At 37.3% G+C, this 25,014-nt stretch overlaps 1 protein-coding gene and 1 pseudogene across 2 annotated transcripts in view; both read right to left on the bottom strand.

Annotated features, from left to right (window-relative positions):
* Xrcc4 (X-ray repair cross complementing 4) overlaps window positions 1–25,014 on the bottom strand; it is a 198,199-nt gene that overhangs the window by 29,532 nt on the left and 143,653 nt on the right. The window lies entirely within an intron of this gene.
* LOC130887658 (prohibitin 1-like) lies at window positions 1,601–2,375 on the bottom strand (annotated as a pseudogene).

Here is a 25,014-nt window from a genome sequence, read left to right as displayed (position 1 = left end):
TCTTAGTTGAGCATAATGTGTCTAGAAATTCTTTCCTCAGGTATCAGTAACAAATTGTTCGTACAAATTGTTGTTGTTATATAACATATTATGGGAAAGGTACATCACATGAATTAGAACATAACATTTTAGAAACTGGTATGGTCAGAGAAGAAAAACTTAAAGGCATGAAACCTAGTCTTTGGGATGGGATATGTTACAATATTTGTATAGTGTAAGGAGATTTCATGGAGGGCAAGAAGTGGGGACTGAGAAGGGGATGGCTAGTGTGCCAGAGGAGCAGTCTAGGCAAAGGATGCTGCAGAAAAGCATCCACAGGTGATCAGGAGAAAGAACACACTGCAGATAGTTGTTGGTATGCAGAGTGAGCAAGGGGAAAAAGAATCTGAGGTAAGTTCTGAGTGCTATGTAGGGTACATGGGAGCAATTAGAAAAATGGGAAGAAATACCAATGTCCTGCATTGTGGGAAATCTAGACAAGGTATTTTGTTGTCATGAAAAGTTAAATGTTTAGTGTATTAAAGTTTCTCAGGAATAGGGTCAGCACTACGAGTAGTCCCTGACCTCATTTGTACACAGTAACACATAGACTTCAATTGGAAAAAACACTTTAATAAAGATTATAGAAGCAAGTTTACTAGAAACATTTAGATAGAGATTCAGAGGAGAGGTTCAGTGAGGGGCAACTTTTACTTCTCATTTAGTACTTCCTGTATTGTGGGCTTCTAAACATGAGAGTAAGAGCCACTCGTATGACATCAACCTGGTCTCCTTGCAGGCAGCTCTGCAGGTCCCACTTACTCCTTTCAGAGCAGCAGTAACAATATGTATAAAGTATGTTTGCAGATGGACGTGGACATATATATCTTTGGGTATAATATGCAGAAGTGTTAGAGCTGGGACATGAGGTAGCTGTATCTTTAGTATTCTTAAGTTTCTTTTTTTTTTATTTCATGTGAATGTGTATTTTGCCTGCATGCATGATTGTCCATGATATATATTCAGGGCCCATAGAGACAAGAAGGTCATGCCTGATCTGAAATTGGATTTCTAGACAGCTGTGCGCTGTGCTGTTATGTGGGTGCTGGGAATGGAATCCAGGGTCTCAGAAAGGGCTGTCAGTGCTCTGAACTGCTGAGCCATCTATCCAGGCCCTGTTTGGAGATTTTAAAGAAGTTTGTACAAATTTTCACTGCAGCTGCACAGTTTAATTCCTACCATCATTTAAAAAGTATTTCTCTTTTCCCATATACTTGCTAATAATTGCTGTCTTCTTGATGTTAGCCATTCTGGCTGGGGTGAGATGGAGTCCCAGAACAATTAATTTGCATTTTTTTCTGATGACTGAAAGTACTGAATACTTTTTCAAACAGTTATTAGTCATTTGTGCTACTTGCTTTAAATACTGACCCTGTACTTCAATAGGTCATTAATTAATTAATTAATTTTTAGAGCTCTCAAGTGATTTTGCTTATTTCTTTCATGTTAAGCCAATCGTGAAATTTCACCATGATTTCTGGGGTGGAGCAGAAAGAAAGTGTATTCAGAATGATTGAGGCCATGGCCTGGTTGGCCTGAGAAGGTGCAAGCAGGGGAGGCCTCAGTGGGGAGGCTGGAGGAGCACCGACTGCCCTGTTGGCAGGTAGGTGATGTTCTGAGAGTGGGAGAGTGTGTAAGCAATGTCCTCAGGCTGTGGAGTAGGGCCATCACCTGTGGTGGCCAGTGAGCTGGAGTCATTCTTAGCACAGACAATGACTGCCTTCTTCTGCTGCTCAGCCTATCCACCACAAATCTGGCCCCCTCCGCTTCCTGCTCGGTCACCTGCTTGGCTTCCACTGCTTCTGTGAACTCCTTCCTGAAGGTCAGATGTGTCAGGGACACATCATCCAGGATGAGTGCAAACGTTGCTCCTCTCTCTGTGAGGTCATCGCTCCCCTGCCTGAAGACCAGCTCTCGCTGGGTGATCATTTCCAAGTGAGTCACTAGCCACTTTAGCTTCTCTGTTCTGATGGATGGCAGCACCTGCTCATCGTAGTCCTCACCCATCGATGCCAGTGTAAATACGAGGAAGCTAGCTGGCAAACAACTGGAAGAGGGTACGTAGTGTGATGCTGACATTTTGCAAATCTTTGCTACCAGTGATAGCTGGTACATTCTGGGGTTGCCAGTGGCAGTCAAAGGTAATTGGCTTCTATACCCATGGGATGAGAAAACGAGTTCCTTCCTTTACCACAATGTCCTGTAATCCATGGAGTCGGTCAAATATGACAGTTCTGTGCCCAGCATCCACATTATAAGGCTGAGTTCACCGCGCCCCCTGCAACTGCTAATGTCAGGCTGAACTTTCCAATGGACTCAAACACTTTGGCAGCCATGATTTCTTCTGTTGCACCAATTCACCCCTGCTTCCACTCCGACCTCCCCGTGAATTTCCCAGTCTCACATCAATAGCTTATTTATTGACTGGAGAATTTGAAGATACTTTTCTTTAGTATCTTTAGTATGTTAGGTTTTTGTTTGTTTTTCTGGGTTATCCATTCCTTTCCATTCCATTCCAGCCCAGCCCAGCCCATTCGATCCCACTCCTCTATGAGTGTTTGTGCTATTACTATGTTCTCTTTGCAATAATGATAATACGTGCTGTTTGTTAAGAAGCAGCTGTGGAGAGATGGTGGACAGACTATACGCCCATTCACAGATTCTCAGGCTGTCATGCAGAGGGACTTCCTAGCTTAGACCACAGCTTCTCATGTTCTATTGGCAGAACTAAATGAATTACTTCTCTAACAATGAGAACCTAGTCCAGTCTTCTCCATGACTATGGGAACTTAATTCCTAATGTCTATTAGATTGCTATGGATAAATGACCACAAAGTTGAGGATTCCATAAAAAGAAAATGCTCCCATTTAGTTCTGAAAGTTATCAAGGTGTTGACAGGATTACGCTTTAACCACTGGTTTTCGGGGATAATCAGTTTCCTTGGCTTTTCCATTGCTTAGGGTTCCAATTCTTGCATTGCTTTTCTCAAGCCACCTCTTTCAGTGTTCAAAGGCAGCAGTTCAGCATCTTCTGTTCTACAAGTGCTTTCTCATTCATCTGAAATTGTCCTTTCCTCCCTCCAACACAGACACACTTATAGTTCATTTAGGGTCATCTTGACATTGCTCACCAGGGGATGCTCGAGTTATGTTAAATCTAGTCTGTCCTATACAGAAACAATCACAGGTTCCAAGAACTGTCATGTTGATCTTGCAAAGCCCCCTTTTGCCACCACACTTTCACATGTTGTCACAGGAAGTCACATTTTCACGGATTCCAAGCAACTAGATTCTGACTTTTTTTTTCTTTTTTGAGCAACAGTAGGAAGCATGACTCTTTGTGATGCAGAAAGGTACAAAGGTACAAAGAATAGATGTGAAAATGCAAGTATTGCCCGAGGGAAAATTTCCTTTCCTTCATTTCTAACTCAGACCCATCCTTTCTATTCAGCTCCTACTGGTACATCAAGCCTGGAGAGCTACAAAACTCCCAGAGGAAAACTGGATTTGGCTCACATGGCCCTGCTCTGCTGGGCAGTCTCCGCCTCCTCTCTTCACAGGGATAATCTAATAGATGTTCTCCTGCTCCCAAGTCTCCAATATGACTTCACTTTTAAAGACTTGGGGATCTGTGACCTATTGCTTTTATCACCATAATAGTTAATACACGAGTTTACCTTTCAATTCGCAGGGGCTACACACTTCTGAGTTTATGAAAAGAAGATTCATATGACAGCGTTTAAAAGAATATCTTATTTTTCTCTAGGAGACCTATCACATAAAATCTGTTTCAAATTTTGCAATAACTTGCTCTTCTCTCACACTGCCAGTCAATGATAGAAATGATTTTGATCACTGTGTGCTGTGGAAAATTCCCTCCTTTCTAGCTAAAACCTCAATTTATTTTCTAGAAGACTACAATATATTTTTCTTTCGTTCAAAAGCAATGTAAAAGTCACATGGTACAAATACTAATGAGCGACTTATGGAAAACAGGGTAACTTCCAGATTTGATAATTTTCCTTATTAAATTAATGGAGTGCCATGAATAGCCTGCTGAAACTTTCCAATTCTATTTCTAAGGGTAGCATTATGTAAACATCTGCCCATGGACAGAAAGTGGAAAATGTGGTTCTGGAATTATGAGTTCCCATACATGGAAATATAGACAATCAAGTACAATTTTGAGAGTAGATTGACAATATTAGCTAACAGAAATAATTACAAATTAAGATTAAGCTGAACAATGATTATGTAATTATATAATACAAATTTTAATGAGTGGCTTGTAGATTAAATGAATAAATTGCAATTTGAACCATTTAATTAAAAAAACCCAGAGGATATTTTCTGTACTTGTAGCTCAGTTGAAATATATTTACCGAGTCTTTTCTTGTAAAGAACATGACATATTACAAGTACTTACACTTTCATGAACCACGAAGAGCAGTATTTTAGAAGGCCTCTTAAGCTAAGCATAAAAACAATGTTTAAAAGTATAGAAAACTTTCAGTATTGCTTTTTCCAACAAACCAGGAAATTATTTTGCAAACACATGAATTAATGTATTAAACAAGATTACTGTTTTCTTCAAAATATAAATGGTTAAAATCAGACCATTGTGTAACAGGTATTATCTTATTCCTATCTACACAGCTTTTCATTCAAACAGACACACCATGTTTTACTATTTCTATACATCAATGTGCTTATGTTTTAACTCATTCTCTATCCAGGTAATTTATGTCTAGGTATTAAAAGAAATCGAATGCTCAGACTGAGTGAATACTTTCTTAGAGGACAACACACAAAATTTTCTTCCTAGATTCAAACTTTTTTTAATTGCCATAATTTTGTTTTTCAAATGTAGTTTTGCATCTAATAAGCAAAATGATGAAAAGTTTACCTGAGCTGAGATAATGAAGACAAGGTATCACTAAGATCTTTTGATTTACCAACACTCTTCTTGGCCTTTCAAGAATATTTTATGGATATTTAAGGATTCATAAAACAGTAATAGAAAGAAGAATGTATAATATGTTTAGCAAGACACAGAATATACATCATGTGCTTTTAAAAGGCTTTTTCACAAAAGTGAAGCATGAATTATAACATTCAGTGTTAACTCTACCCTAATTGATTATAATATATAAATGTTTCTCGGACTTCTATAGCTCTACTAGTCCAACCTTCTACAGCATATACATGTAATATATATATATATACATACATGAAATACATACATATATGTACACACACACACACACACACACACACACACACACATATATATATATATATATATATATCTTGGATTTTATAGTACTTTTATAATTCTCTCTTACCCTTACTACTTAACCTAAATTTCAGCTATAAATTAATCATTTTTCTGTTCCTTACATATATTTCTTTTTCTATTTCCATGTTTCTGAATCTTTCATGAGATTTTTTTTCCCTTACCTATAACATTCTCAAGCTCAGCACTGAACCCTTAAAGTTCCTGATAGCCACAACTAAGTTGGTACCATGTCCCTAGTCTATAACATGCAGTTTACGACTTTCTTAAAATAATCAAGTGTACTCTTTATCGTTTTCTTAAAATGTGAGTCCTAAGTTGTTTTTAAAAGTGTTTTTGATTATTGCTTATCCTTTAGCTAAATTATACTGAAAGATGTATAGAAAGCAAGGTGCTCCTCAGTGTTGAATATAGTGTCAATGTTGCCAAAACTGCAACAGAATGCTTAAAATGAAATACTGCCCATATTCTGCATTTAGTCCCACTCCAAGATCTAAGAAATTAGCAGGAATAACATATAGCCACCATCTAGACACTAGAACAAATAACTAAAACCGGTGGTTTGAAATAATGAAATTAAAATCCCATTAGAATTCGTGGAGCCGTCTAATATTATTCCATTAACAAGTGTGTCAGACTAAAGTAAGATAGGAAAAGCTAAAGTTCTTTGCATCATTTGGCCAGAATAATCCTGTACTATGTAACAGAGAGAGGGAAAGAAGTTAAATCTCCTTTCATTGGAAAGACACTGAGAGCCAAATGCAATTATCCCCGAATCGTTACTCCCACAGAGAAAGAGGGTGATCAAAGAGTTGAACATTGATATATCTTATGGTTGTGACATTTCCCTTTTTCTGTTTCCTAATTTCCCTTTTCTATTCTGTTCTATGTTCTGGTTTATTGTTGGCTTCATGGAAGAAAAGAAACCAGAGAAGGATGACTCAGAATTTCCTGTGTCTCTCGTGCTCATGCCGGCCAGCCTGCAGCTCTCACCAGGGCAGAGGCTCACTGGAGTCAGGGTGGGGGAGGGCTGCGGTTTTGCCCGCGTCACCCACTCTCCATCAGTGCCACGTACTGCTGACTCAATTTCAGAACTCATAAATCTACAATGGGTGAACATTGTAGTAAACCATTTCTTTGGTACCAATATTTCTTTTTGATTGAGAAATTATTCATACTAACCTAAAACTGATAAAAATTTGATATTTTAAAAATCATTCTTAAGAGAAGAGCACACAACTGTAACAGATTTACCAACCACTTGATGTTTTTATTAAGGTCAGCCCTGTGTTGAAATGTGGCTCGATTGCCTAATATGGCAAATTAATAATGGTCTTGATCTTACGAACTGAAGTCTTTTTCTTTTTATGTTTAAAGGGAGATGAACATACAAGTACTTAATCGTGAATAAACTTTAATATGATGAAAAGTTCTATTTTTCAATAGCTTCTAATTTCCTACTTCTTGAAGCTTTTGGCTATTCATAAATATAGGTGTTAGCCTTAATTTTCTATGAGCCCAGGTAGGTATAATAACAGCACTTGATTCAAGTCTTACAAATACAGGGATCTTTACTAAGCTCAGAGTGTTTGAAAAATGATTTATGAGATTTGGTATGAAGCATATATATATTTATTCTTTTCTATTTTGGGAAAATATCTATGCACTGAGTTCTGAAATACAAGATCAAGAGTAACTTAACTGGCTGTCCTTTTTATTAATTAGTTTTATATTAGTCCCCATTCTGGGTAATCTATGATTTCCTTTCTATCTATTCCTTGTCTAATTCTTTTCAGACAATTCAGTTGACTGTGGCTGAATTCAAAGAAATGAATTTTATCAATGCTTAAATTTTTCCTTATTTTCCACACATCATTTACAATATTATCAAAGTTTTCCATCATTGTATTTGCAACATTTAAACCAAGAAATTAGCCTCACTTGAATCATTATCTTATTTATTTTACTCTCAATTTACTTAATAAATCATTAACAATATTTAGGTTAACTATTCATCTTTGTCTCCTTAACAGTATTTTTTCTCTTATTAATTGTAGGTTTTTTTGCTAGATTATATATAATTTTCCTAAATTACAGTACTATAAAATTAAAGACTTAAAAGCTAAAATAAAACTAAAAATAAAAATTTAATTGTCTTATGTTAAAAAGTTGCTATAATTTAATAAATCTGAAGTGTTATTAATAACTTCTGCTATTTTCATTATAATGTATTCAAATATTACTTTTATAAAATCACAAAATTATAATTTTAATTAGTTTTCTTATAAAAAACATTTATTAGTCACACATGTATGTGCTGTGTCCTCTATTATATAATAATTATGAAAAATGAATGTTTTATTGAATTTAATTCTCAAATAAAATGTACTTAAAACGCTTTCTGTACACAAGTGAAAAGGATGTTGATACAGTTCACTGCTACGGCAGCAATACAACACAGAGTCTACGCCTATGATTCTGTTAATCAAGTCTGATGTCCTTCTCTATCGCTCATCATCTACAACTCTCTGTGTTTCAGTTTCTTCATCTACAAAATGCAGTTTAAACCAGTGGCTACTCCATGGAGTCTATGGAAGGACTGGCTTAGGAGCGTGAGTGGTGGGAAGAGTGTGGAAAGTTGTCACGGACATTACTGCAGTAGTGGTCATTACTGCTCTGTTTGCTGCTTTTTTTTTAATTATTCCAAGCAACCGTTTTAAGAGATTTCTCTTTGAATGTGGCTGTTTATGCTTGTTTTCTGTTTAAACGGAAGCCTGTGTACTATGAACCTCTTTTCCCATATGATTAACTTTACCTTTAACAGTGTTCTTTATGGAATTAGCAAAATATTGATAATTTTCAAAAGCTTAAGAAGTTGAGTGTTTGTTTTTAATAATATATAAGTCTAGGTATTTGGACAATATTTCCTACTTTAAAAGAACTTTAGTAAAGAGGCAGTTGAGGGTCTCCTCCAAGTTCCATGACTTCACTAGACCTGAGTAGCAGTCTGGTTTTCAAGAGCAGGCATGATTTCACTCTTGGTGAGCAGATCTTAAGTGCAATGAGAGAGCTGTTGGCTACTGTAAGGTCTGTGCTATACTATAACACCGTTAGTGCTATCAGGTAATGGTGGTCATGGTTGTGATTCATAGGCATCACAGCTAGGGAGGATTGTTGGTTGCTTACCTCTAGAAGTTTCCACGGCATCTTATGGTACTGTGAAAGCTAGTCCCTAGGGAGCAGGCATTCAGGTCAGTTCCAGTTCCAGGACCCCTGGGCCCTGTGTCTAACGTGCATGGTGTCTTCAGCAGGACTTACCTTCCACTTCTTGAGAGCAACTAAGTGTAACAGCAATAGGCTGTGATGTTTTGGAGTTTCTTGGGCAACCTTGACCAAAAACTAAAAAGAGAGCTTCTCATAATTGGTACGGGGATGTTTTTTAATGGTCTCTAGCTCTTGAGAGAGTATTGTTAGCTCAAATGGGAAATTTTCACTTTATCTTTGGCTCTTCAGAGAGTATTATCAGCTCAACTGGGAAAATTTCACTTAAGGTATATGTATACTTACACGCAGATTTTTAGGTAGACAGTTAATAGCATGATTCCTTGTGACTTTTTCAGACATACTTACTGTTTTATTACCCTCCATCTTAGATCTCCCTCACCCTCCCTGTTTAGTGCCCTCCTTTCTCATTTCCCAGATCAGAGATTTACCTGTAGCTTGCTATTTATCCCCGTCTCTTTGGGTGCCCAACACTTTACCATGCCAATGGTCTCTTCTTACTTTCCTGACTTCTGCAGTTAGTACAGGATATGCCCTGCGATCTGAAGATTTGCTGGGAAAAGTCTCCACTGAGAGAGAATATGTCATGTTTGTCTTTCTGTGCCTAGTTTACTTCACGCAACATTATCTTTTCTAGTTCCACTTCATGATTTCACTTTTTTCTAGAGCTGGAGTATTCAACAGTGTACATGCATTACATTTTCATTATCCATTTGTTAGTTAAACTAGCTATACTCTAAATAATGACAAAAAGGGATCCTGACTTTGAGTAAGAACAAGGAGAGGTATATGGGAGGGTTTGGAAGGAGGAAAGGGAAGGGAGGTGTGATGTAAAATATAAAGGAGTGACAAAATACAAACTCCAACTGTTCTTTGTTTTGTTTGTATGTGTTGTGTGTTTTAACCACCCCAAAATAAACCTCTATCAAAATGCAAAAAAAAATATAATTGAATTGTGTACATATGTTGCACACACTATTACTGGTTTTATAGCACTGGAGAAACTGCAATTAGTAGGGAAATAATGTAGCTAAAATCTACATGATGGTGTATTCTAGATGTCCTAGAAAGAAAACTTCCCTCTTCCAGTCTCTTCCTACCTCTCCATCTCCTTCTCCGTATCTGAGGATGTTTAATAAAGCTAAGTGAACTGACACTTCAACTTTCACAAAAGTTTGAAGCATGGTAGTCACAGACAAAGCCTACGTCCCACCAATGGAACTTCTAGTGACTACTCCCCCAGAGGACGGGGCGGTCTTGTTATTACACCATAACTGCAAACCTGCACTTGGTTATATTTGAGGATGAAATTAATAGTATGTGTTGTAACAATAAACCTTTATATTAGTTTGAAGTATACCAATATAATAATTTTCTCAGGTAGCAGAAACAAAGCATAGAAGAACCTTGATAACAGAATTCTAAGAATTCTGAAGAGAATGAGTATCATGTACCTAGTGGTTACTATAGCCACAGGTAACTAAACGCACATGGAAACAGGAGAAAGAAAGACAGTGCTTGCTCAAATGTAGCAACCAACCATAATAAAACAACCACTTATTTATTACAGTCCTAGAAATAACTTGGTACATCAAGACATACAAAACTATTTATAGGCTACCAGGTGATATCTTGATACATGTATAGGTTATTAAACACTGTAGTGAAAACATTCAAATGAAAACCTCCTACTGGATTTCTGAAAGTAACAGTGCATCATTGTTTAAATGAGCACACCAAAAAACCTTGCCCAGTGAATAATCTTCCGCTGTTTGAAGGAGTGTATGTGGGGGTACTTGACTGACTTTGCATCATGTAAAGTTAAAAGCGTATGTTCGATTTTTGAGTCAGAGAAAGAGAAGCAGTTAATCCCCTCTAAATCAGCAAAAAGATAAAATCTATTAGAATTAAGAAAATCAAAAACAATTTAAATGTTGTACATCTAAAGAGACAAAAACGCAAGCATACACAAGGTATAAAAAATGTTAGGACTGGAATACACCCATACCAAATAAATCCTAACAAAAGACAGTTCTGTGCCCATATTAATACCACATAAAACAGTGCTGCTAGAAATAATCAGAGCTATTTTATAATAAACAGCAACTTGTTCTCTAGGAAAACTATTTTATCTAACAATGCAGCTGCAGACTAAGCACTGTAAAGCTGCAGGCACATTTATTGAAACAGCAGGGATCTTAACACATCTCTTTTCACTAAACAGAAGAAAATGAACTTTAGTTAGGAGAGCTACATAACAAGATTTGCAAATCTGACCTACTAAAACATGGCAGACACATTTCCCCAGCACTGTTAGAACATTCATAGTGCCATCTCACAGTTTTCAGACAACTTTAAAGTCCACATTACTACAATGTCAACTAAATTTTCTATCATATTCCTATCTATTTGTTAGTCTAAGGTCACTCTCCTTTCTGAGCTCAGTCTCCTAAACTTCAAGGGGCAATGAAGCACTGGAATGCTTGCAGTTTGGGAAACAGGGACAAAGCATGAAAGTGACTTGCAATAACAGGAAAAGTTTGCATCCACCCCGAATGAGCTCAAAGATGAAATGGCAGGCTGCAGAATGGTGATTTTGGTAGGCAGTAAGAACTACCATAAAAAACGGAAATGTAAAAGCAGCAGAAGTAGCTGAAATAAATGATTATAAACAGGATGGGAAATACAAAGGCTCACCCATATCGAAAGAACACACATGCACAGATGTAGCTTTGCTCAGAAGATATGTAATAACTCAGCCCCAAAGAATACCAAACACAGCTAGGGTCACTAGTTATGTGGTTAGTAGTGTCAAACCTGAGGATGAACAAGAATACTGTAGGATATAGTTTTAAAGTCCTTAAAGAAGGCACGAAGAAACCGGGCTTTAAGGTAAAGATACTTATAACTTAAGAAAAGGAAGCAGAATCTTGGTATCATTTTTCTATATCATTTTACTACACATACAGCTATATACACATTCATACACATGAGACATTTAAAATGTTCTACAGTCTCCTGTTTAGTACTGCGACATATAAAATACATTAGTGTTAGATATGTTTTTATAACCAGTTCTCAAAAGCAAAAATATATTCCTGTGAACTGAAATGAATAAATATTTAAATTTCCTATGTATAACATAAGAATGTACAGAGAGAGAGAGAGAGAGAGAGAGAGAGAGACAGACAGACAGACAGACAGACAGACAGAAAGACAGACAGAGACAGGGACCAGAGACTCCATAACCTTAGAAAATGCAAGAAAACAAACTTCTTCAGCCCTGAGATTTAAGGAAATACTGTTTGTAAATGCCTGCGTGGCAAACACCAAATCAAATAGCCTTCTAACTCGTCTCTGAGAGTCCTATTCTTGCCACTTTCAATCATATATGGAAGAAAAACTGTTTGTCTGATAATAATATATATCAAATAACATAATCAATCACTTAGAATCTTCCCAAGATTCAATAGGCACATGGAGTACTGTACAAGTTTCTTATTAATTGTTTGGGAACTAATAAGAATCTTATTTTTAGAAAGGTGTCCAAGTAGAACATGATGGGATGCATTGGCAATTTTGCTCCTGTCCTGGATAAACCACATTATGTGTTCGATATCTATTGGTCCTAAAATATTTTGCTTAGTTGATTTAGCAGTTGTTCTGAGAGTCATGAATGCACCCGAGAGTCTGTGACTTCTAATAGCTCAGTATAATGAAGATAGATTTCTGCCGTTAGAGCTTCATGTTGAGACTACTTCAGAACATCACACAACATCTGTAACAATGCAAACAGTACCAAATCTTTCTTTTTGATCTACCTTACTATCTTTCAATTATGTTTTTGGCACAAACACTTTCCCAATGTTCTTCCTATGCATTTAGGAGCTTGAGTATCTCCATGGCATCACCTGGAGTTCAAATGCGTGGTTGCTTCCAAATGATAGTGGAAGTCAATAGTGTTGTCTTCATCTCATAATTTTGCCTTTGTTCTTGAGTCTACAAAATTTGATATTTACCTATTTATGATGAAAAGAAAAATCTCCAAATAAAGTATCCTTATCAGTTCCAAAAGAATTTAAAAATCAATCCAGAAGAATTAGATAATAATGCCAAATACATATTTTTATGAAACCAACCTTAAATATCTATATATTGATTATTTTTGTAGTGTTAATTAAAAGGACTCTAGGGGGCTGGAGAGATGGCTCAGAGGTTAAGAGCATTGCCTGCTCTTCCAAAGGTCCTGAGTTCAATTCCCAGCAACCACATGGTGGCTCACAACCATCTGTAATGGGGTCTGGTGCCTTCTTCTGGCCTGCAGGCATACACGCAGACAGAATATTGTATACATAATAAATAAATATTTAAAAAAAAATTAAAAGGACTCTAGTGGTTTGAATGACGATAACCCAGAGGGGCTCATAGTTGAATGGCTGGTCCCTAGGTGGTAGAAAATCTAGGGAAGGATTAGGAGATGTGATCTTGTTGGTGGAGGTATGCTACTAACGGTGGGCTGTGAGAAAAGACCCATTGCAGGCCCAGGCTCAGGTGTCAGGTGTGCACACATTCATATTCTCATTCTCATTCTCTCTCTCTCTCTCTCTCTCTCTCTCTCTCTCTCTCTTTCTCTCCCCCCATTCTTTTTCTTCCTCCACTTACAGATAAGATATGCGCTCACGCCAGTGATCCTACCCCTTGCCTGCCAGCTCACTGCCATGCTCCTCACCATGATCGTTCATGCACTTACCCCATGAAACTGTAGGCAAGCCAACAATTAAAGAGTTTCTTTTATAAGTTGACTTGGTCATGGTATCACTTCACAGTAATAGAAAAGTAACTAAGATAAGGAAACTTTAAAAATCTTCTTTGTTTAAAACCATAAATGCTTATATATTTATGGTGCCTATTATTTTTCTTAGATAATCTGATATAACAGGTACAGAATAAGGGACTAGATGTGTGGGTTGGATCACCCTAGAAAGGGGAAATAGAACAGATGGTTATGGATGGGTAGTGGTGGTTAGAACGACAGGATTAAAGTGAGGGAGAATGACAGGATTGAGGGAGGGCATACGGGGAGGGACAGTTAATCCTAAGGACCAAATGAGGGGTAATATGGAAATCTAACACAGCATATGTTTTCTATAATTTATACATATATAAAAGTGATATAATTGGAATTGCCAAGTAATGGGGAAGACAGAGCCACTGCTAGACATCGCTAGTCTCCAGATAAAGCCTAAGAATAGATTCTAAGAATGGATTAAATCTAATTGATGTGTTGACCAAAGGGGCCCTATGGGAACTCCCAAAAAACCTAGGTTATTGTCAATATTTTGATTGCTCTCCACAAACTGACAGTAAGACCCTGTTGCATAATACAACATCTACAGAATTCATTGAACATGGAGATGTCGAGCTGGTGTTTACCTAGAGCCTTCACCTGCTCCTATTTTTCTGAAAGCTACCAAAGGAGAAAGGTAAACACCAAACCAGCTACAAACTCTTCTATCTATAATGGGGACATATCTGCTAGATTAACTGCTGCAATAGTGATACAACTCGTGGGAATAATCTACAAATATTTGATTTGATGTAAGACCCACGCCACTAAATGGAACCCAACCCTGCCACTACTTAGATGGACAAGACCTGAGAGCACACAGGCCAGGGACCTAAGGAAAACAAATTCTACTCTTCTGCTAAAGGAGTGTAGCAATGAAATGATTCCTAATGGTGTTCAGCTATACTCCAGGTCAATGTCTTGCTCAGCTATCATCATAGAAGCTTCTTCATGAAGCAGATAGGAACAAACACAGGCAGCCATAGCAGGACAGTGTGCACAGAGTAACTCCTTGAAGCACTCAGTCCCATATGGGATGCCTCCACCAAGCCCATCCCTTCAGGGCTCAGGGAACTGTGAACAAGGAGGCACAAAGTGAATCCAATGGCATTTCTGGATGTTCTTTGTCTTGTAATGCTTTTTCCTTTCAATATTATGGTTTCCAGTTTTGTGACTATTATGGGACCTGTGTGTGTTCCTGTGTTCCTGTGTATGTGTTTCCTGAGCTTTTTCTTTGGCTCCTTTTCCTCTGTTCATTTTGTGCTAATCTGGTTTGTTTTTATTTTTCTAATTTTATTATTATTATTTTATCATCATCATACTTATTATTATCATTAAATTGTATGCTTGTATCCTAATAAGAGAGAAATAAAGGATGCTGATTTGTGTTGCTGGCGAAGGAAGAAAAATTTTGGAGGAGCTGGGGGAGGGGAAGCAATAATCAAAATAGACTGTAATAAGAAAATTTATCTTCAATTAAAAGATTTAGGGTCACTGAGATTTCTGTCACAGAAAAGATTGCAATTTCTTTTGGGAAGAAAGAAACAAACTGGTTAGGAACAAGAAAGAGAGGTTCTTACTAGAGACACAGAGTCTCCAACGTGGTGGCCTGGGAATGAGTCCCTGGAAAGAAGAGCTGAGTCAGCAGGCCAACACAAAGTTACACATCCTCATTTACATTTTAACTCTTAATTGTTAAATAAAATTACATTGGGCAAGGAACAGGCTTGTAATAAACCTCATTGTTGTTCTTATTGTTTATGACAATTATGACTAATCCTGCAGAATTACCATATATTGACTTAAAAAGATCACTTTTTCTGTTACTTTATCTATGGTAAGCTACAGAAAACTCTCCTTGTGAACAGAAATCAAAAATATTTTTTTTTATCATCTAGTTCAGGGAATAAGTAAAGAACACATTTGATTTAATTGTGGGTTTATGAAAATGTTTAATATGCTAGATGACCACCACCAAGTAAAAACAAAGGAAAAAAGGAGGGAAGGAGAAGGGGGAGGAGCGGAAAGAAGAGAGCCCCAAGTGTCCCTTGAGTGCAGTGTTTTGGGATGCCAGATAGCCTGGAGTGAGAGAGAAGTCGTCTTTTTTAACTTGCAGAACTGTAAACTAACATCATCTTCAGAAAGGAATTACAACATTGAATTGATTTGGGGAATACAACAACATTAAAATGTCATTTAGATACAATATTTACATTTCATTACCATAAGGAAAACAATGAGAATTATGTTTCAGTTTGTGGGTAAAGAATCCCATAAAACACTGCAAACTCTTTACCAGAGAAAAATTTACTCAACCCTAATTTTTCTGAGGACATTTAGTACAAGTTGTAATAATTTTAATGAGAAAATGCTCTGGGCCAGTATTTTATAAAATCCCACAAAACACTCTGTTTAAAAAGATTTTAAATTCAAACACATTTGGGAAGTATTGATTCAATAAAGTTAACATGCTAGTGTGTGCGCTGAATCCCAGGCCAGTTCTCTTTCCTTCAGTTTCCCAACAGTAAGGGACAAGGAAACATGGTACTTCCAGATCACTTTTTATCAGTTCAGGGAATAAACTCTACATGAGATTCTAGTCTATGGGAAATCGTGGAAACTGCACTTCTCTTTATGAAGTCTGTGGTTTTGCTTAATCTTTTTTTTTCTATCTTACTCACAGAATGCCCACGAGTTCTTCACATTACAACGTATGTACAGAGAGAAAAAAACTGCACATTTCTATTTACCTAGCTAAGTATCTATCTACCTACCTATCTGGTACAGGTATATTTAGGGATAACCACATGCTCTTCCTGACACTGGTTCAAGACTGACTTGTTCCCATCCACCATCTTTCCCAAAAGCCTTATATATTGCCTACAAGTCAGCTGTCACAAAGCAAAGCACTTAAAATCATAATGACTTGGTAGGTAAGTAGGTAAGCATTTAGATATGCATGAATTTTCAAAAGTATACTGGTTTATTTGTTTAGGATGTGTGTGAGTGTGTGTGTACATGTACCATGGCACATGTGTGGATGTCAGAGGACTATTTGCAGGGCTGAGTTTGTTGTTCTTTCCTTCCATCATGTGGGTTCTGAGGACTGACGTCAGGTTGTCAGTCTTGGCATCAAGCATCTTAACCCACTGAAACATCTAACTGGAATAGTATGCAGAGATTTTTTTTTTTTTAAGAATAGGTTTTCATGTCTAAGCATTGGAAATGAATATGTCATTGTGACACAAGGAAAGTGGACAATACTGTACCCTGAAAGTCCACGACTCTATATAACACCTCACCACCCAGTATAAATGGGCAGAGGAGGTGATATAATTGGAAAAGGAACTTGTAACCAAGTCTAATGACCCGAGTTCCATTTCTGGAACCCACATGGTATAAGGAGAGAATCAGTTTTTCAAAGTTAAGCTTTGACCTCTGTGTTGGCACATGCCTATATGTGAATGTATTAATAATTGTTTTATATATAATTACTTCAATCAACATTTTTATTATTATTATTATTATTATTATTATTATTATTTTGGATTCTTTGAGACAGGGTTTCTCAGTAGCCATGGAGCAAGTCCTGGCACTTAATCTGTTGACCAGGCCTGGGCTGGCCTCGAACTCAGATTCACCTGTCTCTGCCTCCTGAGTGCTGGGTTTAAAGTTATATGCCACCACCATCCGGCAACATTTTAATTTTTAATGCATATGTATGTGTGTCTGTATGAATATATATCACATGTATGCCCTAAGAAGCCATAAAAGATTTTCAGATCCCCTGGAGCTGAGGTCTTAAGTCTCGACATCACCAGTGTGTCTCTCATATGCTTGTTTTGCTTTTGAGAGTATCAAACACCTCCTCCCCCGAAGGTACATAAATGTGGTATATTGGTTTATATTTTACTCCTTAGATATTTAAAGAATTCTTTTTTTGGTTTTTTTGAGACAGGGTTTCTCTGTAGCTTTGGAGTCTATCCTGGAAATAGTTCTTGTAGACCAGGCTGGCCTCGAACTCACAGAGATCCACCTGCCTCTGCCTCCTGAGTGCTGGGATTAAAGGCATGCACCACCACTGCCAGCTTATTTAAAGAATTTAAAAGGTATCAGCAGAGTTCATTTTATTTTCTAAATTTGTTTATATTCTACCCAGGGCTCAACCTATCTAAAGTGAATAAAATACAAAATTCAATAAAGCAATACTTTTATGGATATACATTTCCCCTTCAAAGGTGACACATTATATTGTAGAAAAATGAATCCATTAGCATTGATAATTAGGTAGCAATTTATAAGTTTCTATGGTATAAATAGTAAAAACGATAAAATTTATTTATTTAGATTAGAGAAAATTGTGGAAAACTTAAGACATTTTGTACTAATTTAGAGAACCCGTGAGCTTTCTAAATAGATAAATTAAAAGATGTCTCAATGAAAAAAATTCCATTAATCTAAGTAGTAAAGTGAATTCAACTATTTTGCTCATTTTTCAGACAAGAAATTGCCAGGTGAAACTGTAATAAAATGCTTTACAAAACACCAAAGTAATGTATATTGGTTTTTAGCAGATAATCTTTACAAAAACACACATCATACAGAACATAAGCAGGGTACTTATGATGCAGTACTAATAAAACACATACAGTATGAATGATGCACATTTTAAACATTTCAAAAATATAGTAAATTACCTTTGTATATAATTCTCTACAATAAACATGAAACTCAGTTTTTTTTATATTTTATGTTACAAAAATATAGTTAAATGTTAGTTATGGAATTAAAATATTAAGTTATACACTTAATATATGAGCAAGATGTACAGTTCAGTACAGTTTACTTCCGAGATGTAAAGAAGTCTTCAGATTGTACTTAAAAGGGAAAGCTGAATAAGTTGAACACCTGCTTTTACTGAACCAGTGAAGTAACTGAACCAGTAGAGCTACTGTAAAGAAGAGACACATCAAAGAGGATTTTATGATTACATTTGTAGATGTCTTCCTGCATTTCCTGTCTGCATAATTTATAAGATGAATAAAGAAAACTGTTATAAAATGTTATGTAAATTTCCAAGTTGGAAGAGTCAAACATCAACATTAATATAACTAACTTGTCCTTATTTTTCCTCTTCCAGTTGGAATGTGTAGAGTATGCCGTAGGGAGTGGTGCCATCTTCCAGTTGGAATGTGTAGAGTATGCCGTAGGGAGTGGTGCCATCTTCCAGTTGTGTCCTAGGACCATGGCTTGCCTACCTGTCTACAAACACTATGGAGAGTCTGTGGGCTGCAAATGTAGCTGAGGTGGTGGGAATACATCTAGCACGCAGGACGTCTATCCCCGGTACAATAGAAACTGGGCATGGAGGTACGTACTTATAATCCCAGCATTTAGGAGGCATTGGCAGTAGAATTAGATATTCTGCTCATCTTTGGCTACACAATGAGTTTGAGAAAAAATTATATGTGTGTATGCATACCTATTTACATACACATGTATATGTTCATATATATATATGCATAATCCAATGACATTGGACTGAATAAAATGTCTTCTTTCATACTATCCCTGAAAACTTATGAGTGGGGCAAAATGTCAATCATACTCCAAGATCTTTCCAGTCAACATTCATTCTTTTCCAGTCTCCTATCTACTTAAAGACTATATTGACTAGACCTATGTGAAAACATAGGCTAAGAAAGAGCAGGAGAATGTATAAAAGTGTCATGAAACATCTGGGTCATTACTTCTTGGCAGTATGCCTGATGAATGCTAGGTATGTCATACTCTAGCATGGGCTGATCTAGAATACTAGGGGGTCAATGCATGTACTGGAGCAGTCCTTTAATTCTGGTTACATATTTTTACAGCTGCTCACACAGGCCAGTAGTACTCAACTTTCTTTCAGAACCACGTCTAGGATAAAATAGTTAAATGACTAAAAGAAATTATAATAAAGTCAATATCTAAAACTTTAATCCAGACTTCTAAAGCAGGAAAACTATTAAATATATATATATATATATATATATATATATATATAGTTAATAATAACTGATATCTGCTTGGTTTATTGAAAACATCACAGAAGAAAACGATGCTGTGCTGAGCTAATTTTGATGGCAACAACATGTACTCATCACTGGCTTCTCCTCATGGTTTTTCACTGTAGAGTAAGATAACCACGAGGCAAGTTTTCTCCCAGGGGAAAGGATGCCTTTTTCACAGTCATATATTCTTGAGCAACTGTATCAGTTTCTTTGTGTGTTTGGTGCAGATAAGATTAAGTTGTAGGTTATGAATTGTAGAGTTTGTGTGTTATCATGATGGACACAGAGCAGGTGCTAATAGTGACTGTACTTACTGCTATCATTATATTTGTTAGGACAAATATAGAGAGTCTTCTGTGTCTCATAAAATGTACATCTAGACCAGGTACTATAGTGTGCACCTTTAATCCCAGCACTCGGGAAGCAGAGGCAGGTGGGTCTCTGAGTTTGAGACCAAATTTCAGGACAGCCAGGGCTACACAGAGAAATCCTGCCTTGAAACATCCCCCTCCCCCCCCAAAAAAAATCAAGTGTACATCTTGGACAATCATACCAGAAGGCCACTAAGCAAGGGAGAGCACAGCTAATGGCTTTGCTTATAGAAAGAAGGTGACAAGCAATCAGACAGAAACTCAAATCTGTAAGCCAGAAAAGTTAGCACGATCTGGATTGGGAGCTTTTTCCTACATAGATTCTCTGACAAAAAGTGGATGAGTTGAGAAAGGAAACTGAAATTCCTGCAGACAGACCAAGTCTATTGGTCCCAAGAGAGCCACTTAGGTTTCAGCCAGAGATTCACCAAATTATTCCATTTCCCAAACCTCACCCAGCCATGGGTGTTATCTTACTAATGAGGATTTAAGTGCTGGATGGTCTAAGTTTCCTAAATGAACACATGCCAGGGGACATGGTATCTTAGGCTAATGGCAAGGGAACTTTGGAAAGCGAATAACAAGCTCCTGGGAAACGTCATGGTCTCAGCTTTTGAAAGTCAGCTGCCACATTGAGGAGGGTGGAGTGACAACGGAGGGGTCACAGACCATGGCTCCACCCCATGAATATACCCCAGAGGAAATAGCAACGGGAACAGAAAAAAAATTATACCACTCAGATTTGTAAGAACAGATTTGTGGGTTGCAACTGAATTTATTACTTTTAATTTATCAAGGCTATTGAAATGGAACCAACAATTCCTCCTTCGAATGACACTCATTTGTTGCACAATTTTGCATTATAGCTTTCTTTCCTTTTCTTCTTCTTCTTCTTTTTTTTTTTTTTTTTTTTTTTTTTTTTTTTTTTTTTTTTTTTTTTGCTGGCCGAAACTACAACCAAACCAGAATTGTTCTGGAAAGAGGTTTACTTTCGATTCCTTTGTTTATACAACACAGCAATTTGTGAAAAACATGACAGACAGACTACAGAAACAGTACAATGACCCATGTTTACTTCACAAAAGCTGTGACTTCTCCGTTGAACCTACCTATCCTTCCTGGAATAGTTATGTCCACCTGTGCATTTCTGAATTTTAATTCATAAGAAAATAAATTTGCTTTTAGAATCTAGTTACTGAATGGACCATTTATAAAGATAACATCCCTTTAAATATAAAATATTCTTTGGGTGATTTCAAGGGCTAATGAGTAACAGTCCTGGCACAGACATGACCAGGCTATTGCACACATGATTTCATAGCAGCTAGGACTATCTGTGTAAAACCTGCATATGACCAAGCTGCCCAAAATACCTGCATGGAGTCATAAAGTCCCACTGCTAGTTAAGGAGCTCCTGCCCATTGATGGCTACCAAGGGAGGGAAGTCCATTTTCTTTAGGCATGCAGCTTCTGAGAGTGGTGTGGGAGAATTGTTTGTATTCTGTCAATCATGTTTCAAATAAACACCGATTGGCCAGGCAGGAAGTATAGGTGGAAAAACCAGACAGGAAATAGAAATGATGTAAGGAGAACAGGAGAATTTTGGGAAGGAGGAAGTTGATTCCTCCCACTCCTGCCGAGACCACTTAATCAGCAGGATGTGATCTGCCCCACTGAAAAAAGGTACTGAGCCACATGGCTAACATAGATCAGAAAAATGGGTTAATCAAGATGTGAGAGTTAGCCAGTGAGAGGCTAGAGCTAATGGGACAATCAGCTTATAATTTATGGAGACCTATGTGTGATTTTCTTTGGGGCTAAACAGTTGTGGGGTATTGGGCGGGACAAAAACCCCAACAAAAAAAGAAGGCCTGGTCCCTCCATGTTACATGAGAGGCCATCTTTTCTCTGTAGGTGGTCCTACACTCATGTTCATAAAGGCTTAGTAGATCCAGAGCAAACAGCCCATGAAGTTGGGAAGGAAAAGTAATTAAGAGAATGGGGGAGGAGCTGCAGGGAAAGGTTCTGGGAGTGGATTTGACCAAAATATATATGTACAGATAAAATCTGAAAACTAAAAATAGTGACTAAAATTAGAACTTAAGAAACAAGAAAGACAATGCCACTCTAAGACATTTTAACATGAAAAAATAAAACCCGAATCTCCTACATGTGGAATCTGGAGGGGTAAGTTAGGTAAATTAAATTGTTATACTTTAGGTACTGTGTTCTTGATGATACAAGACTGAATGGTTCCCGCCTCAGTACATTAAGTCATTAAGATTTTCCTTTACCCCACAACCTCTCCAGCATAAGTTGTCCTGCATTGCTGGTGAAAATGCAAGCTGGTACAGCCCCTTTGGATGTCAGTGTGGCAATTTCTCAGAAAATGAGGAAACAACTTTTCTAAAGACCCAACAATACCACTTTTGAGCATATTCCCAAAGGATGCTCAACCTTGCACAAGGACATGTGCTCAACTATGTTCATAGCAGCTTTGTTTGTCATAGCCAGAACCTGGAAACAACCTAACTGCCCCTTGACTGAAGAATGGATCAGGAAAATGTGGTACATTTACACAATGGAGTACTACACAGCAGAATAAAATAATGACATCTTGAATTTTTCGGGAAAATGGATGGAGCTAAAAAACATCATTTTGAGTGAAGTAACTCAGACCCAGAAAGATAATTATCACATGTATTCACTCATAAGTGGTTTTTAAACATAAAGCAAAGAAAACCAGCCCACAAATCACAATTCCAGAAAACCTAGATGACAATGAGGACTCTAAGATAGACATACATGGAGCTAATCTACATGGGAAGTAGTAAAAGACAAGATCTCCTGAGTAAATTGGGAGCATGGGGACCTTGGGAGAAGGTTGAAGCAGAGGGGAGAAGAAGGAGGGGGGTACAGAAAAATGTAGAGCTCAATAAAAATTAATAAAAAAGAAAATAAATAAAAGAGAAAAAATATTTTCATTGGAGAATATAAAAATACACTAATCTGCAAATTAGGATGGATTATGATAAAGTGCACTATATATCTTTAATCAGACATTATTGACTTCCATTTTTACTATAAAATTAAATGTCAAGTAAAAGAATGATCTACAACATCCCTCTTTTCAAAGCTTTTTCATGACTAGTATCCTTAGTGATTGCCTGTATCACTTCTACCTTAAAGATCTCCGTGTGTGTTTGAACTGCCTTGTATTATGGATTACAGTGTCTTTGGAGGTGGGTGGAGTTCAGCAGAGGGCTTTGCAGGATGGTTCTTAGCTTCTTTATTTTCCTACATTTGAAACAAGTCACCTCATTCTTCAAATTCTTCAAATAAAAGTGAATACCAGTTTTCATATCTCAGTAACAAAATAAAAAAGAACCATGGGAAAGGTCTGACTTATACTAGGAAAAAGGAGAAGCAGCGATGAGCTAAGATCCTGAAGTCCAGGACAGAGTGCTTCATGGATTCATTCACGTCTGTGAAGGAGGGTGGACCAATGGAACATGTATCTCATGTCTTCCTTTCAGATGCCAAAGAGCAGGCAAATGCGAATGCTTGAGTCAGTTTAGTTCACACGCAAATTACAAACCTGAGTGAATTTACGTGTTTATTGAGTTAGTGAAGTAAAATAAGTTAGGGAACACTAATCAAATAAATCAGAAAACTGAGTCATACAGCACTCTTCAGATGCATTTTCAATGTCCTATTTTGTGCGGATTTTTCTAAATAGAGAAATTTTTGGTCACTGGTATTCTAAAAATCATTAATATTTTAATTAAAGAAAAAATTAAGAAATTAGTATGGATGTTTCAAGTAGGTGGACATGTAAGTGGGAGAAGTGAGAATTATGAAAAGCCAATATGCTGCTGGGAGGACAGAAAAAGCACAGGCAATCAAAGATGCTAGGTCTAGGCTAAGTATGGTAAAAGACGGCTTGATTCTCAGATCTTCACTTAAGGAGAGGGCAGCAGACTGTTCAATGTTCTCTTCAGCTTGCAGTAGACAGTGGGAAACATTTCCTAACTTGGCAGGTCACTATCCAGATGTGATAAAAGACAAGCTGAGAAATGAAGTCACTGTTCTGTTACAAGAGGCAGGTTCTCTGATGGAAAGTGTCACTGTATGCATAGTGTTTTCCTTTTTAAAAAAATATATCAACTACAGGAAAAGAAAAAAGACATAAATGCTACTACACACTGTGACAAATGTAGTTGATTGAGAGGCCAGTAGACAGAAGTGGAGTTGGGGGAGTGTTTTGGAGAACCTAGAGCTTATCTTGTAGTTTGAGAGAGTACATGGGTCAATGTGACACAGACCTGGAAAGGCAGGAAGATGCCCCAAACAGGAACGCTGGAGGAACGTGGTGCAGTACGGCGCTATGGATGATGAACATTTAAAAGGTGTCTGGTGAAGAGACTTGAGAGACATGCAAACCCAAATGCCCAAAGTTATCCAAATGAACTAAATTTGTGAGTGAAGATTATAGAAAATGAAAGAAGGAGGAGCAGCAATATGGCTTATTGAGTGTTTGTGCCCAGACCTGATAGCCCGAGTTTGAATCCCAGGATCCACACGATGAGAGGAGAAAACTGGGTCTCTCAGGCTGGCCTCTGATACACACATGCCTACTGTACCATGTGCCCACCCTCATACAATTAATGGCTTAACCTAAAAAATAAAACTAGAGTGAACATACTCTCAAGAAAAGAGTTGCAATAGTTAATTGCCACTGCATATGGCACCAATCTTCTAATGTTAAGAGAAATCAGAAATCTCTCCCTTTTAAGTTAAAATGTCAATGCTAACATTTAAAACACAAGAAAACCATGTCAACTGCAGATGTGCGCTGAACTCTGCTAACTGCTGCTGTGCAACTTCAGAGTTACAGTCAAGCAAGCCAAGCTTCCAAAAGATTCTGTGGGGTTTGAACTTTCTTGAAAACTATAAAACTCATGAAGAGATTGGAACTAACATCCCAGACAACTTTCTCTGGCTGTAGTATTGGAAGTCTGGAAAGGAGCTACACAGGGACTTCCACAAAGCAGTGATGGACATAGACACCAGTTTGAAAGAAGCTAAACAACACGAGTTTAGCTTTTGACACAATGCAAACTTGAA

This window comes from Chionomys nivalis, chromosome 15 (genome assembly GCF_950005125.1).
Source record: "Chionomys nivalis chromosome 15, mChiNiv1.1, whole genome shotgun sequence".
In the NCBI taxonomy this organism is placed as follows: Eukaryota; Metazoa; Chordata; class Mammalia; order Rodentia; family Cricetidae; genus Chionomys; species Chionomys nivalis.
Note: the sequence above shows the minus strand (reverse complement) of the source record. Positions and strands in the feature narration are given on the sequence as shown.